At 46.9% G+C, this 21,679-nt stretch overlaps 1 long non-coding RNA gene across 1 annotated transcript; it reads left to right on the forward strand.

Annotated features, from left to right (window-relative positions):
- Positions 1-20,736: 20,736 nt before the first annotated feature.
- Positions 20,737-21,358, forward strand: LOC146180569 (uncharacterized). Its single transcript, XR_014700387.1, has 3 exons — positions 20,737-20,905; positions 21,022-21,042; positions 21,121-21,358. It is a non-coding gene; the product is annotated as an uncharacterized LOC146180569 (long non-coding RNA).
- The last annotated feature ends 321 nt before the right edge of the window (positions 21,359-21,679 follow it).

Below are 21,679 nucleotides of genomic sequence, written 5' to 3' on the forward strand. Positions count from 1 at the left end.
CTCGCCATAGTTTCCTATAACACCCTATTTTAGAAAACGTCCTTTGCATCATAACAGGTATGTACGTTATTACATTTAACCTTTGAGAACTATAGACACACACAGAAAGAAGAAACGAGATATGCTTCCCTTTTGCATACTCCAATACAAAAAGAACGCTTTCAGGAGCATCGACGATGTATGCGTCTTTGTAGAGTTTTGAAACAAGCAAAAAATCAATCATGGCCTCAGTATATCGTTGCTTGTATACTACCCACCATGATTATGACCAAAAATAAACATTATCGGCATGATCTATTAAAATTATTTTGCACTAAATTTTCGGCCGATAACAAGGTTCAACAATAGCAAGGAGGTTTTTCACAAACACGGTAATTAAAGGATGAAATTTAAGCGACATCCCACGTGCGAATGATTCCAATGTAGTCAAATAGTCTTGCACGTGTATTTTTCTCCCACTGAAAACACGTTCTCTACTGCCTGCCGTTAGCATATAGAGTAACAGCCTCTATGGCAAGGAATTGTGGTGCTACTGCGAAAGAGAACGCCGACTGCGGCTACCTCTCACTCTAGAGAGACACCTAGCTGAGTTCATATCTTATCACCGTGGTGCCCCTTCACTCCGTATACTGACTGGTGCGTCGACATATCAGTCAGGAAAAAAAAAAAATCTAACTTTTTCTCTTGTCAGGATAGAATTTCTGCGAGGATTTTGACAGTTAACCTGTTGTGACAACAGGGCTTTCTGTGGTTACATCAAAATGTTCTGTAATTACAACAGAAAACTACTACATAACTACAGAAAAAGGTTAGAGTACCACTGACAGGTACCACAGAGCTACAGGCAAACCTGACGTTTACGACACAAATTTTGTAAACGTCAGAACTACAGAATATCTTGTCGTGTTTTTTACCCGGTTCTGCAGGTTTTTTTTTTTTTTCCCGCAGAATTTCAGCGGGTACCTAACATGTTCGTGCATATGTATAGAGGTTCCTAAAAAAGCTTCTTATTTAGTCGAAGAAAAATATGTGCCAATGGACACAGCTCACAAGTGAGGAAGGTCACGTAACAACGATACTGAGAGAAAGAAAATGACACAAACCGTGGTTGTTTCTTTCTTCATATATGCTGCAGTTTTAGAGAAACAATCTCCTCTGATTTTCTGGCAGCCGATGAGCTAGACAGCACGCCATATAGGTAATATACGTGACGTGACTGTGTTTTCGGCCAAGCAGGGCAGCTGCGTCCAACAACCCAGAGTGCCAGAAGATCATCAGCTACGCGTAACCGCTGCGGCGCCTCGGATTCTCAGGGCGGCGAGGAATTTCAAGGACAGTTCCGACTGCCTTGGAAGCGAGCAAGCAGGGGCGGTCGAACGCGCTACTTTCTAGCGGAGAACCCAAAGCGGACACCACTTCTCAAAATGGATGACCCGGCGAAGGAAGAGGGGTACAGAAACCGCGAGACCTGCGCGCTTGTGTATTCGGGCGTGAATACACTTCGTAGCATGGTTCCGCTTTTCAAGTGGTAGGGAAGTGTGCGTGTTCATATTTTCATAACTTGCAATGAACACACAACATCGGGGTGTCCTTAAAGTGGCGGGGTCCGTCCCGGCTTTTTGCCAACTCGTGAACAAGTGAATTTCAAAACGGAGCTGGCTCGCGTGTTACTTGTGTACTAAAGATGATCGCCTTGCAAACTCTGTTGGCACAACTCTATTCTTTCGGTTGACACGTGCGCCCTTGCCTTGAAAACTGTGCCCCAGAAAAAGGAAGATGTCTACCTTGTGATTGGTTATTAGCGAAAGCCGTATTGGAAACAAACAAACACGCTAGCGAGCAAACGAATGAACGGGTACATACACTTTAACGCGCACGCGAAGGCACTGTCAATATTGTCATGAATGGCTCTTGCGTCCATAGACAATCCTATAATCCAATCAACAACAGTCGCGCTAGGTGCAAAAAATGTGAATCACATCGCGGTAATCATCATCATCAGCACATCTGTGAAAAAAGCCGTAGGTATGTCCTTCTCTCGATTCGCCAACTCCCCCAGCAATAGCGAAAAACAGAACTGTGTTAAAAATATGACAAAATTTTCTGTAGTTTTGTAGTAAACGTCAGCGTTTTTGTTTACTTCTGCGCTATTTTCCTGTAATTCTTTAGTCTTTTCTGTCGTACTTTTGTGTAGTAGTACTCTTCTGCATGTCACTGCGGAAAATTATGACGTCAGTACAGACATTTATGTTGTCACAACAGTTTCAAGGTCAGAAACCGCACAGAAACTCTGTTGAGACAGCGGACCATTTTCTGTAGTTTTTGTTTTCGATTGGGATTCGAAAAGAAAAAAAAAATACACAAACGCCTAAACTATATTCCTTAAATAAATGTTCTACACTACTGCTACTGCAACAATGAAAACACTGCTAGTCTTCTTGCCCTTCTTCATTGTGGAAAAACAAAAGAAATTACTTAAACAAAAAACCAGCTCAGGAAAGAAAAAACAAAAAGAGAAATGCAGACAACGCGTGCTACGCCGTCTTATGTACCTTCTTGTTTAGGACAGGAAAATTACAGCGCGAAGCAAGACGAAGACGGAAAGAAAACGACACAGGAGAGGCGCTAGGGCTGAGTTGTTTTTTCATGTATGTCTTGTTTTGCGCTGCAGGTTTCCTTCCCTGAACATGAACCATCTAGCCCAAATCAATAGTATCTTGAATCTCGCTCTGCATGTCTTTCCCAGGCTGCTTTTCCTTTCATATCATGAATCACTAACCAGCACTTAACTCTTGCGTAACAAAACAACTTCTCGTTCCTACCCTGCCCCTTCCACCACTCACTTTTTTGTTCGCTCTGGCGCTTCAGTACAGCGCACATTGATCTCTACAATACGTAGTTTATGATTTGCTTATCATCTAGCCAACTTTTTATCCGCGGCCTGGTTCTATTTTCCCTCCACGTTTACAGTACAATTTTCCCTTTTTTCCTACTCGGCCTTCGCCGTTTTTAATTACGAGCTGCCTTCGCATAAACCGCGATCACATCCCGCGGACGCGCAGCAGCGCGTCCTGTAGCGTCTCCCGCTGTGCGCTGGCGCTATCTGCGCCGCAGAACGCGGCTGGCGGTGGCGGCGAGTGAAACGCCGAGCTACCCCGGTCCAACGAGTTCACCCAAAGAGCCAGCTCGTGACGACGCCGCGACCCCAAGGTCGTCCCCACACGCACGCCAGAGCGTTACTCTTCCGCCGATGCGCTACGGGGCTTCCTCCTCTTCTCCTCACGCTCCGCTTCAGCAGTTGCGTGCAGCGGAATGGAAACTGTGTACGGCTGGAAAACGAACGCGTCCGGCCAACATGATGCTCAGCTTACGAATACGGTTTCTCACTGCTTCATATCCATGATCTTTTTTGTGTGTGTTTGGAGATGGGGGGGGGGGGGATTGCGCGCGTTCGAAACAGCCCACAAAAAGGCACATTGACAATACAGCGCGTTGATGAAACAAGGCCAGTGACAGCACTGAGCACTGCCGGTACCTACCTCGGGAATGATAAATAGGGTGTAGCTGAACATCAAACACATCTGTAGGACACCGCATGCAAGACTTGTTTTTATTCCTGGCTAATGTCTAGAATAAATGATAAACTGCTACCTTTCCTAATTTTGGCTTCCACTGTGGCGCGCGGAATTGAAAGCCTCACGAAGCAGTCGAGAGTGCGTGATTCGCACCAGGCTCACGATTGAGGTCTTCCGCGGCGCCGCCTCGAAGTTCGTCGGCTATAGGTTGGCTGCCAATGAAGTGAAGCGAATGCATGCGGAGAAGCGCAGAGGGCACGTAACTGTCAGTATTAGGCGACGCCTTCTGTGAATAGCGGACCAGCGCAAGTAGTGCGCGCAGTGCGCGAGGCCCTAACAGGGACTCTCACTTGGCTGCTCCCGCCTATAAGCGATCCCAGTGCGATACCTTCATTCGCAACTGCTTTCACAGCAGCAGCGGCGACGGTATCCACACCACCTGGATTTCCGGGCGGAAAGCGATGCATCTTCTAACCACTGCCCCAGGAGGGACTTGCTGGCTTTTCGCAGTTGTGTCGGTCGAAGGCCCAGGTGTTATGTAAGAACGCAGTTCAATTGTTTAGTGAAGAAAACAGATCGAAGCAGCAGCGGCAATACTAAGGACATTCGCGGTGCGGCGTCTGTTACTTGCCAGTAAAAGTGGTTGAAGTCGTTCGCATCAGACTCACTCGTTGTGTTTGAACAATCGCTGGTTGTCTTTGAAAGCGTGAGGGCAAAGCTAACCGAAATATTGTCTTTTTCTCAGTTTTAATGCCGCCGCTGCCTGAAGACTGTATCAAGAGGTTTGGGAGTGCTGAGGAAGTAATATAAATGCGCAGCAGTGTTGGCTCTACACAAAATCTCTTGAACAGTCAACTTGATGAGAACTGCCTCTCTTTCACTTTTCGTTCTGCGCTTTGATTTATTCTCACTTAAGAGCGCAGTGCATCAACGTTCTCCTTCGGACAAATTCATTTGCACTTACAGTTGTTTTAGACCTAGGGGCAGCCTCTAAGTACATAATGTTGCCGGTCAAGGATTCATTGATAATCTCCACTGGAAGTGCCTCCTATGAATTGCGACGCCAATATTGCTCCTTATCAATATTACAATATATCCTGCGTGCGTAAATTAACTCTGCTTTAAGCAGTACATTTATTGCGACTTTTGACACGTCATCAATGTTTGGCCAAGTGGTCTATTGGTAAGCATCGCCATACGCTTGAGTACGTGGTTCCTCGTCCGAATGCCCCGGCGGCACGCCAGCATATCCGCAGATTCAGAGCTCCTCTGGGCACCCCTCTCTATTTTCCCTATCGCGGATCTCAGCTGTCTATATATCGACGCCAGCCGCGTCTTTATTTGTCCGCACATCCGATCTCCCTTCTAAGAACTGACGCAGGAATAAAAAGACCAGAAGCAGGTGCCTTTCCTGCGCCGACAGTCACGGCGTGCCGCAGCTTTCCCCAAGTGTGTATACGGGATAATGGCACTGCTGCGCTATCACAGCGTTGCACTGCCGCTGGCGTTCGGAAGAGGCCGATCTTTCCGGATGGGCCGCTGAGCCGCTATCGCGTCTGCCTGTGCGGCTACATTATGCGTGTCTGCATTCCAACGCGTGCACTGGTGCGGCAGCGGCGGCGCCGTGCGCTATGCCGGTGGGCGCGCAGTGCGAAAAGGAAAAGCAGGCTGTCTGTGGAGCACAACGCTGACCCACTGCGCAGCGTCTGTGGGCGGATCTCGCGTGCAGTGCAAAGCTGCTGCAGGAGCGGCTGGGGCGGACGCATGTGTCTCGTGACCCAGTCTTGCGCTCATCGAGGCTTCTGGAAGACGCGCGGCAGACGGCACATTGATCCTCTCCCGACGCCGGGAGTGAAGTGCTTGGTCAGGCGGCAGCCGCGTGCAGTGCGGCACGGTTTGGCATCATATTAGTACCTGAGAGATGAATATCGTTCTGCGATGGTAGCTGCAAAGAGCACTGACGTTACGAGAAGACTGTTACAACAGAGTCTCCGGCTGAACGGGAGACTTTCTTTGGGACTGCACAGAAATACTCCTCCTCTGCCGTCACTGTTGTGTTACATTGGCGTAGTTGTGTGTTACAGCAGAACTTTCCACAAATCGCTTGCATACAGATGCCCATTCATTAATTGGACCATGCGTGCCAATAAGGCCCCAAACCTTTCCCCCGTGACAGCTTATTGAGGTCACGAGTCTAACTATACCTCAGGCCAATAATTTCATTTCCAACGGTGAAAGCACCTGCCAACACAAATTCTGAGGTATGATTCTCATTATCACATAACGCCCAAGAATAATTAAAAGAGGGGACTTGGGGTTTCTCGCCTTCTGTGAATGCGAAACACTGAAATGGATTTAGAAGGGGATTAAGAGAGGGGTTAAGGGGTGGATTAATGTGAATTAAGGGATGGAACAAGGAGGATTAGTAGTAGGCAGGCGTATATACTGAAATGAGTGTCTAATGGACAATTGCGATCATATGAATGTCCCATTGACGTACGCCGATTTTGGGCGACCACTTTTTCTGGACACCACCGCCGCCGCCGGGTTCCGCTGACAATGGAGCATATAAGGCTTTCACGTAAAAAAAAAAAAAAACAAAAGAAAACAAAAACAATCGCGAGAGAAAGGATTTTTCGCATCGTTACGATGTAATATGAGCACCGAGGTACGCGGGCGCTTGCAGCCGGGGTGATCTCTGTGGCGTGAATATGTTACGCGACGCTGAAAAAAGCATGGGACTTTTCAGTTGCCATCCCGGCACTAAGCTGGCGGCAGAGGTTGCCGATAGCGCCGCTACTCACGGTGGCACGTAAAAAATGTCCTCGTCGGCGCACATGTGACACAAAGCCCCACATTACACACTGGCAGTGGACCAAAGAAAACGAAGATCGCGAGCCGAAAGAGAGAAGCCACGCTTCGGCGTTTCTGCGGGGAAAGTAAGCACACGCGTACACGCGAGACGATCCACCGCGACGTTCTTGGTCGTCGAGGCGACGTCGTTTTGGAAATCAAGAAAACGGTCCGCGAGCGACAAGGGAGGCGGTCGAAGGAAGAGGCAGTCACGTACCAGATCCAGTTTTGCTGCCGTCTTGGCAACGGCGCGGGCCCATAAACTTCGGCGTGAGAGTAACCGGAGGGCGTCTGGAGTCTGGACAGAGTGGGAGTTTGCCCAGACTGGAAAATACCAAGATCGAAAAGAAAAAAGAAAAAAGGAGGGAAGGGGGGGGGGGGGGGGGGACACTGCAGCGGAGGTCAGGGGAGAGCTATCACGGAGCGGGCCACCGATGGTTTCAATCATGTTTGGCACTATGCACTTGAGTTATTCCGGTCCACCGGAAGACCTTGCGTTGAGTCATAGTACATGGAGCGTTTTGGAGAGCGTGACAGTATGGCGCTATTTGTTCGTGCGTGATTCGTGTTCTTTGTGTTGTCATTAAACGTATCGCTTGTCTACTATTCCGTACTAGTTATGTAGCCTCGCAAAAATAGATGAATTATCCTCAAAAAAGAAAGAAAAGTGATAAGAAAGGTATGGAAATTACCAAGAAGCCCGCACCAGCGAGCTTCAGTTGGCTTCGTGGTAATTAACACCTCTACCGACACTTTTTTGTGTGAAATTCTAGCAAGAACTGCCTTTTAGCACCCATATCACCATCTGGCAACTAAACATTGTTTTTGGAGAAGTCGTGTTGCAAACCGAACACGACAAGCAGGACTCGACAAGAGCCAGAGACGACAGTGAGCTTGTCCTGGCTCGTCTAAGTCCGCTAGACGGTGAGGAAATAAATGACAAGCATAAAAACACTCGATCATTTTTTTTTTTTTTTGAAGGTGGCTTTGTTCGACAAAAAGGCTCGGAGCTCCGCTGTAAAAAAGAGGGCTGGTTCAAATTTGTAAACTAAAAAGAAACTAAACGAAGGCAGTCACTAGTTCTACAAAATGAACTGCGTGAATTAGGAAACCTCTGTCGTGTCATTCAAGAGGCATAGGCACCCATAAACGGCTGGGGTAGTCAGTTAGCGATGAACTGTCCCAAATAACAGAGCGAGACCTAGCAAGGAGATGGGTAGACGGTAGCCTCAATGACAAGCGACCAACTGAACAGGAACACTGAACGCTAGGTATAAGTAAAAAAAGTAAGGTGAGATGCTGCATTTCTTATTGCCTATACTAAATATCGACCAACCGGCTAACATGCTGATTGTAGAAGCGTTTGCAAGTTTAGCTGTGACTCATACACTACACGTTCTCCGTGCCCCCCCCCCCCCCCCGGCCCCCCCCCGCCCTTCTACCCACACCCCTTAAATAGCAGTCGAAATAGTATGTGAAGTATGTGTGTGTGTGTGTGTGTGTGTGTGTGTGTGTGTGTGTGTGTGTGTGTGTGTGTGTGTGTGTGTGTGTGTGTGTGTGTGTGTGTGTGTGTGTGTGTGTGTGTGTGTGTGTGTGTGTGTGTGTTTGAAGCTTTTAATCGCGGCGGTCGAGCATAAAAGGCAAAAATAGAAAACTATTTCGCGACTCTTCCTTGTTTCGATTCCAGCAGAGGCCGCCAATTAGGACTAAGTTAAGAGAAAGCTGCGGTGGAAGCCTTCTAAGGCACCAGGACTCGATAGTTTTTGTTCTCCTGTTTTAAGAATAGTATAGATTCACAGAGAGGAAACACGAACTTTTTAAATCGCTGCACGCTTCTTCAAAGGATCAGCTTGGAAAAACATTTTTCAAAATTCAGAGATATATGACTGACGGTTATAAATGAAGGTCTCGGCTGCTGTCCAATGTCCCGCGGTTCGCTGTAGGCACAGGTCAAGCAGGACAATTCTGTTTACCGTTTTTCAATCTAATGTAGCCTCTTGCAAACGCTACGAAAGGCAATTCGTTGTATTGGCCTGCCCTAAAAGGCAGCGGACGTAATCATGACCAAAACGCTCCGAACCCGCGTCTTAATTGAACCCGCGGGGGTGGGAGCCACTTTCATTTCGCTTTCGGTTGAGGCTATGGTCTCAAGGTCAAGCTTCGCTCAATGGTCGGCGAAATCGGTGGCTGGGGACCTTTGTGGTAGCGCACTACAAGAAGTTTGCTGTAAATTAAAATGAACCTTAAGATACCATTGCGAAAGCAATTTGCTTGGATCCACTGCGCACAGGTGGAAGCTGATGAAGACAATGTCACGCAATGCACAGGGCGCGAGGGGGACATTTAAACATGCTGGATGTTCAGCTGCGGTCATGTATACATGTGAAGTTCTTAACTCGCTCACTTAAGACAAATTCCTAAATTCGAATCCATTCCGATGGACGTTTTTTTTTTCTAGGATTTTAAAAGGTCGAAACTTCCCAGATTCCTCACCATTTTGCTTTCGCGCGTAAAGAAAACTGTGCTAGCGCCGAAACTGGTCACCCCTCGTAGTTAATGACTGGCTCTATATGTGCACTGCATTGCAATAATCTTGATCCCCTTCCGCCTGTGCGCACTGAGTCTAAAACACACCGGTATCGCTTTGCCTTCCTAAAGTGCGTTAGGCGGTTCGTCCAAAATTTTATACTGCACTATCACTAAAGACTGCATTCAATGAACTGGCCTATCTTTTCCTTGGAGCCCTAGCCTCGAAGCGACAGTGAAATGAAGCATGACGTACTAGGGTATATACCTTGCACTTGATTAAGTGCAAGGTAGCTGATAATTGTAGCTGATTTAGCTAAATCAGCTACAATTATTTTCGTGTCAGCTTTGGCAGTGAGCATTCCCCACCACACGGTACTTTATATTAGCTCACGAACTTGACTGACGAAAGAAGCTGAGACGTACTGCCAGTCCATAAAAGCGAGCAGATTTCCCACCGCACTGAGACGCTGCACGGAGCGATCGTGTGTAGATTATCGAGAAAACTACGAGCACATCTGCTCCTTCTCCCCCTATCGTATGACTGTGCTCATCTGGCTAGAGGGCAGAGAGAGACCGCAATGCACACGACTCTCTCTCTCTCTGTGCCGCTGCTTTTCTGGAATATGGAGAAGCAACGGTAGCCGTGCGTGGAACTAGTCTGCCGATCACTTAGGGAGAGCCGCATTGCATGCGCTGTCCCCTCCTAAGTGCGCGGGCGCTGGGGACCATGAAGTCCACAAAAGAAGTCGGATCACTCAGTGGGCGTGCACACAATCGTACGACGCATTGAACGACCAGAGCGATTTTTATTTATTTATTTTATTTATTTATAAATACTGCGGTCTTAAATACAAGACCATAGCAGGTGGGTTCACACATTTGCAAAATCACAATGCCCCCCCCCCCCCCAAAAAAAAAAAAAAAGGAAAGATAGATATAGCAGGCAAGACATTACCAAAAACAAAATTCCAGCATCACACTACGTCATTATTACATTAAATACCACACACGCTCACACACTACATACCCATTACACTAGAATAACAGATATGTTCATCGCGTCCAACGTACAGAGGGTTTTATTGGAGCATGAAACCAGTTCAAATCACTTAGTAGATTAGTACTCAGATGATCACCGATTATGCAAGCTGCGCTTCGATAATGAATTCTGAGTCACTTCATGATCAGCAAGGCAATTCCATTCGGTGATAGTTTTTCAGCTAGATGAAGAAAAAACACTGGCGTTTTGCGCTTAGAACTGGAGCAAAATTGACGGCGTGGGTTCCACACTGCTGTGGTTCTCGCCCCACCAGCTCGATTCGATTAAAAAGGGATGCGATGAAATCAATCTGTCGATTACGAAAAACGAAAATTGCAGAAGAAACCCGCGCCAGTGAGCTTAGCGGGCTTAATAGGAGTTAAGAAAGTTAAAAATATGGATGAAGTGCATAACACACCTGAATGGTTTTGAGAGAGAGTGTGTGTTCGAGGGAAGACGGGGTACAAGATGAATTAAAAAGCCGTGACATCCAAGTCTCTGAGGACAAAAAGGGGGAAAAAAAAGGAAATGCGTAATGAAGGCAATTAGTTTTCCAAAATGAAGAGTCCGAAGAAAGGTCTGCCGGGTCATGCACTAGAGGAATATGGACGAACATACATAGCCTGTATACATAGCGTTTGCGATGGAATGTCTAAAGAAATACCGAAATAGCTGCGAAGGAGACAGATACACGGTATCCCCACTTACAAAGACAGCTGGAAAACTAAAATATATGGATTATAGAATATAAAGAAGAGCTAGAAGCTGCATTGCTCATTGCGTATGCACAGCGAGCACTAGAAAATCAGCTGCGGTGCAGACCGTACAAGCTTAAATGTGATTATTATACATCTGTCCGTCCATCCAGTCATCTATTCAAGACGAAAGCCGGTGAGCAGCTGAGATATTCTTTACTTATGCATAAAGCGCATCGACTCAAAAGTAAAAAAAGAAAGTGTGAAACATTTGCTATAAGCATGGAGGAAGCTAGACTAACGATAAAAAAACAACAACTGTTAAACGCACTGTCAGAGGCAGATAGTCTGAATGAGATCACTTCCGTGGGAAAGAAACAGGCTCTTGACCTGGAGAGGGAATGGAGAACACAAATAATAAAGGAATCGTTCAATTATAATTAAAGATAGGGAGTCTTATTCGCTGAAGGGAGATCACAGTTAATGAGAACGAATATAAAACGGAGAGTTGAGCTAGTGTGTACGTGTTTAAGGAATAACAGCGCGGAGACGAAGGACAAGGAAGAAAACAACACCTGCGCTATCAACTGCAGTTTGTTAGAAAGAAACGCGCAAAATATACTCTTTTTCACAACCAAGAGCGCATGTGCAACTCCAACCGCCAAACAGATAAGTCAGTCTTTATAATCAAGATATATTTTAAGAATAGCATAGATAGACTGAGTTATCTGTTTGGCGGTTTGAGTTGCACATGCGCTCTTGGTTGTGAAAAAGAGCATATTTTGCGTGTTTCTTTCTAATAAACTGCAGTTAATAGTCAGCGCAGGTGCTGTCTTCTTCCTTGTCCTTCGTCTCCGCGCTGTTATTCCTTAAAGAGAACGAATATGTGTAAAAAATAACGCCCAAAATAATTATCTGTCTGCAGTGCGCGATGCACCGCAAGGAAAAGTTGAGCACATCTTATTAGAAGACTGCATAATGAGTACCTGCCTTGATGTCAATGCAGACACCGTAAACAGCGCATAGGTGCTACTTTGACAGCGCCTCTCGCCTCCCCAGTCGCGTCGTTTGCAGCTGCGCTTCATTCCGCAGAATGTCACGATGTGACGCGTCTTTTAATTCTTTCTCTCTTCTTTGTTCGTTTTTCTTCTTTTCTGTGTAACAACTGGAGAGTAAACTCGCACCCACCTGCCTCAAAGGGGACGGACACAGCATCATCATTATCGTCATTATGGTCACCACCCGTTTCTCCTGGCCTGATCCAGAACTTTGTGATCCCCCGATACAAAGGGGAATGGCCGCATCAGCATCAGCATCATCAGTCGGCGAAGACAGCGGGAAAAGAACGAGTTTCCTCAAATGCGCGTTGACAAGTGGCTGAAAAGAGAGCACTGGGAATCAGCGATACACCGAGCGCGTGACAGCAGCATAGCATTATGATCGCTTGTTGAATGCTTTTCGCCATGTTCTAGTTCACTTTACTGTCTGTATAGCAAATCGTGAGTTTAGGCTCCACAACACGCACGGAGCGTCGGGAGGCCGCTTCCTGCGGCAGACGATCTCTTTTACAGGCAGTGGAGAGAACGTCTGGCACTAAGTATATAACCTGTCCAGCGTGAAAGGCGAAAGTTAGTTCTCTTTCCATTAAGTGAAGGACAAATTGGAGGCCATATTTGTTGAATGTGCGGAAAGGAAATTGCCAATGTGTCTGACTTCAGAAGGGACACAGGAAAGGCGAGCAAGAAGAGAAGTAAAAGAGAAGAAAAACGAAATGTGGCGTCCGGCTTACCCCAATGCTGCAGCGCAGTATCTCAAGCAGGCAGCTATCTTATCCGCAAGAAGACTTGCACTGCGATGGAAAGCAGCTGTGATCTTTTAAGAACAAAGGGGCATATGAACAACGCACGGGTTATTTACGTTAGTTGCAGAGCAGAAGGAAGGCAGCGGCAGCGAGAGGGATGTTTTTAAGTGACTCGCGTCCCAGTTGTACCCCAACGGTATAAACGGGCACTAATAGGCCTGGGCTATAGCGAGGGAGACAAATACCCTGTAAAAGATCCCACTGATGGTCTGTAGTTGGAAATTCAGTAGTTGTGGTAGGCCTCAACATATTTGTATCGCATATCGCATTGCGCACAGCTTTGATAATGATGCAACGCGTCTGACATTTGCGGAGGCAACAGCGGTTGACCTGTGATCATGGCCGCCTGTGCATCATCTTCAGACCTGAACAAAACTGCGGTTATCAAGTCTATGTGTTCCCATGAATGCACGCTAGACGCTTTCCTGTAAGTGTCCCTGTAACATGTCTCTATTGTGTGAGCTAAAGCGTCTCTACGCCTTCAGAAGCATGCAGCGCATCACGACGCATGCTTATGTGCATACGAAACAGAACACATATTAAAATAAAAATTAAAGTAAGTATGAAAGTTGAAGTACGAGAAAATGTAGTAGTTATTCGGTTACTTGGAGCAGATGGCAGTGAAGACAAAGCAACCGACCACGAAGGCGGCACAGTATGCCCCGATTGCTAAACATTCCTTATTAGCTGCGCGTTCTGGAGAACCGACGCGCTGTTTTAATGAGCCCAGCAAAGTAGGAATGCGCAGTGTGATCGCCTTTTGTCGCAGTTCCTTCTTTCATTTTTTGAAATAGAAATAAAGAAAGACTAAAAACCATGACAAAAGCGCGGTCTGGCATACATAGTACAAGGGGCTTTGGTTTTTAAGCTTGCAGTGATTGAAAAAGCACAATAGGCCATTTGCAGGTTGTCGGTACCCCGCAATTACAAACGCGGAATCGGACTGCGTAGATAACATGACGATAACAGCAAGGACTGTGAAGAAAGAGACTGACCTTTCGCTTTCAAAGGCGGAACAAAAAGCTTCAACTGAAGCTGTACACAGGAGCAGCACACTCATTCGTGCCACCTAAGTGCGACCACGTGGTATGAAAATATTGGCGTTCACGAGGTGCATACACCGGTGCTGTGGAGGGCGAGCAAACACCGACAGAACTACTTTGCGGCGGACAGAGCTGATGACGTGCTCGATATCAGTAATGCGATTCAAGAGGCGGAAAAATGTAGCGCCCGACTGACAGGCGTGACACAGTTACAGGAAACCGCCGCACAGGAGCTACCCAGTACTGGCAGCGGGCGATAGAAGCAAAAGGGTGCCCCACCTGTCCTTTGGCGCATAAAGATGACCCACATTTATAAAGCACATGGCTGTTCGGGACGACGTGGCCGTAAGATTCGGCCCACTAGGCATTATATGCGCGGAGGCGCCCGTCATCATCAAGATGTCTCGAACACGCCTATCGGAGTGCGGGAAGCAAGCAGCGAACGGCCGCAATAATGGGGCAAACCCTAAAAGCGCGGAGGCCGCCGCCGCGTATGACGGCGGAAGCACGTCTCAACAGCGATGGGCGCTTGGGGTCACGGACAGCAAATGGCACCGCTTCCACTCCCACGCACGCACAGCGAGACCGGGAGGGAATCACCTGAGCCGTGCGTGCCCGTACTTAAGCAGATGAAACGTCCCTAGTAGACAGGCATTGAGTAAACAAACTTCGCCAATTTGCCCAGAGTGGAGGAACGACGCGAGGCCGAAAAAGAGCGCGCAGCCGCCAATTTTCCGCCACTGCCGCGACGAAAGTGAACGCGCTCTTCGTCGACGCCAAGTTGGCCAAGCCCAACTCTGAGGCTCGTACCAGGAGCCGGTCAGTCGGCAGACTTTATTCAAAAGATGACTTCCTGCCTATTTGGGTGGAGGAGAGGGTAGGGCAGTGTGCTGGACATAGAAACGCAGAGCGAAAGAAGGATAGCTTCCAGCAGTCGCCGCAGGGCGGCAGGAGAAACGGAAAATAAGAGAAGCAGGGAGACAAGAAACCATGAAGACAGTAAAGAGAAGCGCAGCGCGCGACCGACAGCTGAAGCGCATGCGCAGAGGGAAGCCGCAGCCACGCGAGGGCCGTTTTCGAGGGCGATCGTACCAGATCTTCCGCTTTGCCGCCAGTTCTCTCGTTCGTCTACCCTTCCCTACAGCAGGAGATGCGGTCTAACGGACAACGCCGCCACATAACGGTTATTTCGCCTCGCGGCAAGATGCGTTCGGCGCTGAAGGTTCTCCTCGGCGTCAGCGTCCAAGGACGCCGGCGAAGCGAGCGACAACCCTAAGAAGGCGACTGGCGGTGGCTGATCGCCGTCTTTAATGAATGCAGCGCCACTCGCCGCCCCGGTTGCTCTTCTGCTGAGCGGGCAAATCTTGGCACGATGTGCTACCCGCCGCCTCTGTGGTTCGAACGGTCATCGCGGCGAGAGACCGCTACACGCTTGAGAACACGGATGGCGCGGAGGGAACTCTTGAACTGGAGCGGAGGTGCGCGTTCATTCACGCGGCATCAATGGAACTTTTGGTTACAAAGGCACAGGTGCGCCTCATGTCTGAGCACAAGACTTCAGTGGAAGGCTTCAAAAACACATAACATTTCCCTTTCTTTATTTATTGTGTGGCTGCCTTTCGCCCTTTCGCCCTTTCAGGGCTTCACGAGTATCGTGCCTTCTCTCTGTTGCCCTCTTGCGGCAACAATTAACGTTGCCGAAGCTGAACTTTGACGCTGACTTCAACGCCTAGTATAAATCAGAAGTTTTAGTGCTGATGAATTTATTGGCACGATGAAAAAAGCTGGCCGCCATGATGAAAAGATAACTTTAATCCGCTCATGCGGGTTTAAGGCCCACTTTCTTTCTCAGAATTTGTAACCTCAGATGTAAGCAGGCCATCCGGTGAAAGGAAAGCACCAATACGTAAACTGGCGGTTATCAGCTCGGTGGCACAAAAGCGGAAATTTTCGAGGCAGTGTATACCAGAAGAAGATAGCTGTCGAAGCCCACCCAGCAGGATTCGAAGCTTTGTCCCCGACATCCGCATCTCAAACCCGCGAGCAACCACCACGCGCCCCCTTTAACGAGCGGCTAGTGACGAAGTGAAACGACTGTGCCGACCCAGCTTTTAGTAATAACAAGGCAGCATTGCTCATATACATCCGGGATATGGCCAGAACGGTGCAGTGCCATTTGAACTGCTCAATGGAAAATACGTACTAATGTATATACATATCCCGCCGGGGTGGCGCAGTGGTTACGGCGCTCGACTACTGTCCCCAAGGGTGCGGGATCGAATCCCGGCCTCGGCGGCCGCTTTTCGATGGAGGCGAAAAGCAAGGGGCCCGTGTGCTGTGCGATATCAGTGCGCGTTAAAGAACCCTAGGTGATCGAAATTTCCGGAGTCCTCCGCTACGGTGTCTCTCATAGCCTGAGTCGCTTTGGGACGTTAAACCCCACAAATAAATAAATCAATCAATATATATATATATATATATATATATATATATATATATATATATATATATATATATATATTGCATAAAGCACGACATGTCATAGACATTCTGACGTGAAATTTCACGTTCGAATGCTGTAGCAAAAACGTGGCAAGCTGGACTCGAGCCAGAGGCTAGAAAGATGAACTTCGATTACAGATACGAGAGAACCCTCGTCCAATGCCCCAGCTACTGTCTCTTTTGTACATCTCGTGCTTCATAGAACCAGGTCGAAGGTTTACTACAGATCACTTGCTACCGACTAAGCAGTCTTAGGTCAGATTGATTCATGCCTCAATACACTCGGTGCCGGCAGTGCTGCATGCATCCGCACCCAAAGGTGAGAAGGTGACCAAGGCAACCGAACGCATCTCTGATACCGAAGAGCTGATGGCTGCTACACTCTTAAAAAAAAGTTAGTAAAAAGTTAGTAACTGCAAGCAAAAAGTTAGTAACGGCTGGAGTTACTAACTTTTTGCTTGCAATTGCTAACTTCTACGACCATTACTAACATTCTAGTCGAGCGAAAAGTTAGTAACTGCAGCGATTGCTAACCTCTTTTTCCCCGTTGCTAACTTCTTGGTAAGTTCTTGGACCGTTACTAACTTTTTACTACTACGTCTCTGTTACTACCTTGTGTGCTCAAGTTAGTAACTGAAACATCCCTTTATACATGTAATTTTTTAGGCGTGTATAGGTGCCATTTTTAAACTCTAAGAGCGCAACTTCCGTGCGGATGGATAGTACAGCAAGGCGGACAGAGCTCGAAGGCTATGTAAAATTAGCTAGGCAGCCTTTTTAGTTTCATTTTGAGAGGGATATATATCGTGAAGCTGAAGGCCGTAAACATATAAGTTGAGTACAGTTTTAAAGCTTTCATAATGATTATGCATCTAAAAAAAGTTTACCTCGGCCATAGGCATTTAAGAGGATTCCCGCCTTGCAGATTTATGAGAGGACGTCGCTGCACGGACGCTGAAGTATTGTCGCTGAAATCACGTTAATTGCTTCTGTGTCATAGGCAAGCGTATTCCGTATTTTCTGTATCCAAGGGCTTTACACCATTTTAAACATGCGGAATGCGAGCCATGAGCTTAACGAGCTCTGAAATGCGTACATGTTATCCAAATTTTTCTAACTGCATTGCCAATCAAGGAAAACTTAGAACTCGACTCAGCGTCTCTGTTGAAAGCCTTCAATTGTGCAATATTATCATGCCGCCATTTATATGTAGTTTGCTGTGTAATTGTCCAATCACAAAGTTCTATCACGCGCGTGTCCATCTAGCTGTGTACATGATTAGGCCACACCGATGCTACTCTGTCAGATTTCAAACTGATGAGCTGTAAACGTTAAAAAAATAATAATCACCCTGTATATCGCACCTCAGAGGAACTTGATAGGGCAATGCTTTGTTGATGAAGCATTAAACACTTTTTGCGCACCATTCACGAACTCCGATCCCCTATTCACCTTTCTGTGAAAACGGAACAGGAAAAATAAATGAAAAGTAGGGCTAGGTGTTGCATTTATTAATAATATACAATATAAATGCCAATAAGCAAAGCAAATAAGGCAGAGTAAATATGTCCAGTGAACAAAACGATCAAGTCGAAAAGGAGGAGCTATAAAACCTGCATGTGTTTACTTTCACGCGGCCACAGGGCCATTGCATAGACCTCGGAAACAGAGGAGGCGAAGCCGCAGCGCGCGTAAGGCAACACCGCGAGGGAAGGGCTCTTTGTTCTTGGCGGACACGGCAGTGGTTGTTTGAAGCGAGCGATCGGCGCCGGCTGCTCTCGTTTCGGACGTGGCGCCTCGTCACCACCTCAATGAAACCCGCCGGCGGTGCGTTCCCACGATATGCTGTGCAATGGCTATGTATGACCTTCGTCATCGACTCGGCTTCCATCCCTCCTCGTCATCGTTGAGCAGAAACGTCACGAACAGCAGCTTGCCGAAAGTGGCCAGAGTGAGGTGGCATGAGGAAAACGACTGTCCTACGTAGTAGCATGTATACATTTTTCTTTATTAAAAGCGTATCGTTCGCGAGAAAATAATTTTCGATTCCTTCTAGTTTCAATTGGTAACCGTCGAAAACTTCGGGTACTTTTCTGGAACTTGGTATTCCTAATGCTTGCGGATGACTAGTTTTCGGCAACTTATCGCTGCGCTTTAAAAACACTGTCACAGCAGCAACATGTTTTCATTTTCCTGCAATGCCTGCCTTGCAGCTGCAGCTGGCTTCTCCGATATGCCTGGCCGGTTGACAGCTGAGTACAAAAAGGAAAACATAAACCTTGCTTACAGCCAACTAAAGAATATTACTGCCCGTTTGATGCATTTCGAGGACGTCTGTGCGATGCATCGGCCAGACACTTCGCTTCCGTTTTCTATGAAAAAGTCTTTCACATGGCGTACATGTCCAGACTCAAAATATTTTATGCATTTAGCTATGTTTGAGCCCCGAAAAAAGCCTGTCAACCCCAAGGGAGGCTGAGATCCGGCAGCTATCAGCAGCGGCGCGCCGGCTCCTGTTGCCATGCCTGCTACGCTTCCCCCTCCAGACACCAAACTGGCCGGTGGACGGCGGTGGCGGCGCCGACAGCGCCGTCGGTTGAGGCTCCTGGCGGGTGCACGATTGTGTTACGTTACGTCGGGGACTCGGGGCACAGTCGCGCGGGAAGCCGCTTGTTGCTCGTTTCGCGCAGTTTCGCGTGCGTGCGTGTTTGTCAAGCATGTTGTAGGCGTTTGATCAGAACATTATCCACGTGTTAGAATGGCTACGGAACTCCGTTCATTCGAATACCATTGTTTGAAGAGCGCAAAAAGATAATCATTGTTAAAGGACAAGCGCAGGCCGATGTTGTGGATGCTTTGAAGAACACGGACTTTGGTCATGCCTTGGTGAGAGGACGGATGGAGGTAAGTGATTTCCGAACCTAAAATGTGCAATGTGGACTGCCGCCTGAATAGGGTACCTTATCAGAGTGACAGGCAGCGATCGGCGATGTTTGATACGCTCATCCGTTGATGTCCTGCCTGATCTAGCCTCGATCAGAATAGCAGATGAAAACGTGGGTTTCTGACATGTTTTTCAGTGGAAAGTAAGACTTTAAGACTTACATGAGCATTTTCAAGCATTCAGAAATACTTCTCATTAAAGGGATAAATATCGAAAGCACTTTTGCGGCAATTCAGCTATGTTCATCCCCGGGCATTCTAACTTGATGTATTTCCTAACACTGCATTTTTCCTTTGTGAATAGCTTACACAGGAAGAAAATGCTCAGCTTCGATTGTTTTTGCCTTGGCTTACCTTGAATAGGGTTGTTTCGCGCAATCACTGTGATCTGACTAATGCGATTGGGCCAGTAGTGCAGTGAAAACAGCTTCATCGCGCATGTCTAGTAACAGAAACGATGCAACGTAATTCAAAGAAACGTTAGAAACAGTATATATTAGGCTTGCCCTTTTTGTATTATATGTAGATTATTCAGCCCTGCCGCTCTTCATTTTGGTGTTTCTTTTCAGACTACAAATCTCCCACCAGACGCAGCAATTCTGCATGATGAACTGACCGTTAATGGACACGTGGAGTTCATGAAAAAAGAGGTCAAGCGGCCTTCTCCTTATAACACGAAGCTATCCGATTTGATGAAACAGACCAGCTAGTGCATCAAGGAGGCAGTGGATGAAAGACACGCAGTCACCAACAGCCGAAGTTATCGAAAATTACCCTGCTTTATCGAATGCGGAAATGGTGAGCAGGATGCTATATTTATTCCTTTTCCGAATTCTTTCTCGCATGAATGCACATTGTCCTCATTCAAGGTACAGGTGAAGAATCCCATCTAAGTTTAACAAAAAAACACGACGGTTTGAAGCCGACTGGGCCCCTTCTTCATGGTGTAATTCTAATCAAGGCGCAGCTTGGCTTTTTAAGCCGTTGTGTTGACGACCTGCGCGCCAATGGTCGCAAACCATGGATGTGCGAAGAGGGAAGGGTCTGGCAACCAGCATCGAACGTCTCCTATCTCGCCCGAAAGACCGCCACCCTAAAAAAAATATTCAAAGCATGGTCTATACAAAACCCCTGCTTGGTCTACCCGGCTTCATATGTAGGGGAAAAGAAAAACTTCGAGGAAAGCATGAAGCAACACAGAGCGGACGTTTAACAAATGCATAGTCAGCCAGTGCGGTGTCCGAACACTGCAACAGATGCGATCACAAAATCGACTTCAATAGAACGGTTATAAAAGACAATGACACTAATATGCGCAGGAGGCTTTTACCTGAGTCGTGGCATATTCAGCAAACAACGGGGAACGTTAATCGCTCTCTTGGGACCCTTCCCTCTTCATACATTTATGGTTTGCGGCCATTGACACGGAGGTGGTCAATGCAGGGGCTTAAAATTAAAAAACCAAGCTGCGCCTCGCCCGGAGTTACACCAAGAAGCAGCCAAGTCCGCTTCGAAACTTCGTGTCTTTCTGTTAAAGAAATTTGTTGGGGTTATTCACCTGTACCTTAAGGTAAATTTCCCAACCAGACAGACTTCTGTCAGGTGTTTCCTTTTGTGTCTCGATTTATGTTTTAATATTATCGATAAAAATATTGAGTTTAGTAATTAAGTGAAAATTTTTCTCATTCAAGCTTCATGAGGACTTCACCGCAATGACAGGCATAAATTTCGTACCGAAGTTGTTGGCATTTATAAATCACTACGGAGCACGGTGCTTGGAGCTGGCCAAGGGCCGACGGTGTGCCAAAGAAACAGCCTCCGAGATAGGAGCACATCTCGAAAAATTGGAAGGAGGCACAAAAAATGTATGTATAACTTTTTCATGTTCATAGTCTTGCTCAGTGCTATAACAGAATTTTGGTTGACTGATTGCTTCGCGGTTGGTGCTCTACGCATATTGCCGATGCTTCTGAAAGAGCAGCCCAGATTTCTGAAAGGGCCGGTAAGTGTACTGTTTAATTTCCCTTCGATAGTTTACTCATAAAATTGGCACTAATTTTGACTCATGGTATTGGCGCAGGACACCTACCCCGCTCTTTCTTTGGAGACTTCGCAGCTGCATGAAGCAAAAGAAATCGTCGCCACTTTTGAGGCACTCAATATGGATGCCATTGACCAGACGGTATTGCAGCTGTTATAGAAATATATTGGATTTTTGATATTAAGTACAGCAGCCACAACAAGAACACATTTGCTGTTTTATAACATTTTTGTGGCCTTCAACATCAACCAGGACCCTGTTAGTACTGCGCACCATATCGTGCATTGAAGAGGGCTTGAAGAAGACTGCATAATGTAGATTTGGAGGGAAAATAAAAGTTCTGTCCGTTCTGCGCTATTTGAGTATATTTTTTCCTGGCTTTTAAACAGTGCAAATTTTAGTTCCTGATCAACATCCATGAACCAAACTTCTGGCCCCCTGTTCATATGACAATGAGCAATAATTTGATGAGAGTTGATTGGAGTCTCTTGTGTAAAAGAAGGCAAGTTTTTTTAATTTTTCAGTTTGCGTGACGGGAAAACACCTTCTGCAGATACCACATCCATGGCATTTCAGCTAGGGCTAAATAGAAGTGCAA

This window comes from Amblyomma maculatum, chromosome 8, assembly GCF_055883805.1.
Source record: "Amblyomma maculatum isolate TAMU_Amacu chromosome 8, ASM5588380v1, whole genome shotgun sequence".
Lineage (NCBI taxonomy): Eukaryota > Metazoa > Arthropoda > Arachnida > Ixodida > Ixodidae > Amblyomma > Amblyomma maculatum.